A 2,807-nucleotide genomic window follows, 5' to 3' on the forward strand; every position below is an offset into this window, starting at 1 on the left:
TTCTACCCTTTGGATTTTTTTTAATTAGTTTTAGGTTCTTTCTAGAAATTTTATTATTTTTTGTTTTTATTTTATTAAGGGTAGTTTCGTCATTGGGGAGAATATTGACAATTTTTGGTAGTTTGAGGGGGACATTGTCACAATTGAAAGTTTGGGGGAACATTGTCAATTGGGCAGTAGTTTGAAGGGGTTATGTGGACTTTTCTCTTATTTTTATTTATTTATTTATTTTCTTTCATATTTTCTTTTATATTTTATTTTTCAATTTTAAAATTTATTTTATTATTAGTGGGATCGTGGCAGGACATTGGCCCTTGGATGGAAATGGACGACCTACATCTAGAATTTCATAAATCAGTGGATCCAGATCCGTTATATTGGCTAGTGTAGCCCATTGTAAGCCACTTAAAACATGACACAACAATCAATGTGAAAATAATAAATGAGTGCAAAGAGGAGCATTACTCATGATAATACAACAATGGCGAGACAACATAACAAAACTCAGGTGCAAGGCAATTCAGTCGCATACATAATGGAACAGAAACCATGTTTACTTAAAATGGTTACCTACTTCATGCTTCTTCTTTTTCTTCCTTTCCCTTTTCCCCCATAATCGGCTATGTAGGAGATTTTTTCTTAATTTTGGGTATAAAAATGTATTCAAGTATGTTAGTATATATATTGAGACTTGGCAAAAGTGATAGAGAAAAACCTAAACCCTACAAAAAGCAAAAATTTCTGATGTTTGGTTCTGCTACCTGAACTCACTTGGGTTTTCTTTGCTTCGGATGAGAGGAACACTATCTTCCCTCCAATTATCCGTTCTTTACACGATGCTTCTGTCACCTCCACATAGCCGATGCTCCTAAATTGAAAAAAAATAAACAATAAATATGTCACAAAAAGGCATCCAACCCAAGTGGAAAGTTTATGCACAAGAATCCTATAATTTTATCATCCAAGAGGGTATTAATGTATGTTTGGTGAATACTTTGCAGGGGTGTTAAACTTGTAAGCCGTTCGCGAGCGAGCTCGGGATCGGCTTGTACAAGCTTAGCTCGTGCTCGACTCGATTATTAAATGAGGCGTTTCGTGAATACAAATACTGGTTCGAATATTAAACGAAGCAAGCTCGGCTCGACTTAGTTAGGCTCGTGAATAGCTCATATAAGGCTCGAATTGGTAGTTGTTCACATAGTTGCTCATATTAATATTAAAAATTGATGATTTTTTTTTTTTTTTTTTTTTTTTTTTTCTCTAATAGCATCCTTTTATTATAAAATAATGCATATCATCTCTCTTTGAAACCAAGTATCTTGCTGTCTTGACTTAGGCTCCATACTAGACAATCCAAGCTAAGCAAATGCTCATATGCAAGCTGACTTTTTGAGCCATTTAAGAGTACTTGAAGTTTAAATTTATAATAAAAAAATAAATTAAATATAAGAGCTAGCTCGCGAGCTGACTCAACTTATTATGAGCTCGAGTTCGGACTCAATTTTGTTGGCTCGTCCTTAAGCTCGGTTCAAGCTCGAGTAAAATTTAAACGAGCTAAGCCTAAACAAGGGAAACGTACTTAGGCTCAACTCGTTTACACCCATAATACTTTGTAATAAAAAATATTTGTTAATTTTTTTTAATTTTTAATTTTATTTTTATTTTTTTTAACTAAAAGAACATTATTTAAGGAAGGCCTTGGCAGGAGATTAAGGATAGTGTTTGGTATTCTTGCTGAAAAAACATATTGAATTTGGAGTTCACAGGCTGCCCCGACCCGATCAAGCAGAACACTACTTGCCAGCTCATCCTCCCCATTCGTAGATTACAATTTATAACCATATAAAAGTATTAAGGGTTTGTTTGAGATTATTTTTCAATAAATGTGATTTTAAAAATTGTGTTTTTGAAGGCGTTTGGTAAAACATGTTAATTTTTTTTTTTTTTTTTATTTTTTAAATCAAATATTTGTTATGAGAAATCGTGATTTTGATTTAAATTCGCACTTTTTTAAATAAACACCTCATAGCCTGCTTAGAGCATCCATATTGAGATCTTCAAATAAAAGTTAAATCTAAAAAGAAAAACTAACTTTTTTAAATTTGAATAGTCACTTTTAAAATGAACCAAATATCAAACTCATTATATTTTCCTCTACTTTAGTAAAATATTATTATTATTATTATTATTTTAATTCTTTTTTTTTTTTTTTTTTTTTTTTGAATAAAGGACTCATCTCATTCAAAAATTATCTGGGGAAATACAACATCTAGAGCATAAAGCTCTAAATACCAAGAGCTAAAATAGCTCTAAACAATAAGAGCAGATTGCTCTAAAACAACTATATCATGAACAACCTCCGGGACTTCTTCCATCCAAATTTTATCAACCCCCGTAATTTCAGCTGCCCTTGCCAATCCATGAGCTGCTTCGTTTGCGGCACGGCGTACATGTTCCGTTCTCCAGCTCCTAAAACCCGGCAAAATAGCATGGATATCTTCAATAATTTGGCCAAAATTACACCAACTTGCCCCTCCTCTAATTGCTTGGACCACTGCTTTGGAATCACCTTCCAACATAATATTGTGGAGGCCCAAATCTCGACAAAATTCCACGGCGTAAAGAGCCCCCATCGCCTCCGCCACTGTAGGGTCCGGACGTCCTTCGAAGGCAAAACATGCGGCTGCACACACTTGGCCCATGTAGTCCCGAACGATGATGCCCACACCATACCGCCTGGAAACTGGTTTCACCGACACATCCCAGTTGGCCTTGTATGTGTCAAAAGCTGGCGCTGTCCACCGCAG

The sequence above is a fragment of the Corylus avellana genome, chromosome ca2 (assembly GCF_901000735.1).
Source record: "Corylus avellana chromosome ca2, CavTom2PMs-1.0".
Lineage (NCBI taxonomy): Eukaryota > Viridiplantae > Streptophyta > Magnoliopsida > Fagales > Betulaceae > Corylus > Corylus avellana.